Source organism: Octodon degus, unplaced genomic scaffold, assembly GCF_000260255.1.
Source record: "Octodon degus isolate 3935 unplaced genomic scaffold, OctDeg1.0 scaffold00277, whole genome shotgun sequence".
In the NCBI taxonomy this organism is placed as follows: domain Eukaryota; kingdom Metazoa; phylum Chordata; class Mammalia; order Rodentia; family Octodontidae; genus Octodon; species Octodon degus.
Window position 1 is genome coordinate 2,140,167 of NW_004524853.1, and position 201 is coordinate 2,140,367.

The following is a 201-nucleotide window of genomic DNA, read 5'->3' on the forward strand; positions in this document are numbered from 1 at the left end:
GATTCTGGGAATAAAGGAACCCTTCGACACTCCATTTAGGAATGTAAATTACTACAGTCACCTTAGAAATCAATGTGGAATCCTTCATAATAATTAAACATAGTACTGCCATTTCATCACCTATACTACTCTTTGGTATATACCTAAAGGAATGAAGGTCACCATCATAGGGATTCCTGTGTACTCATGTTTATTGTGCCA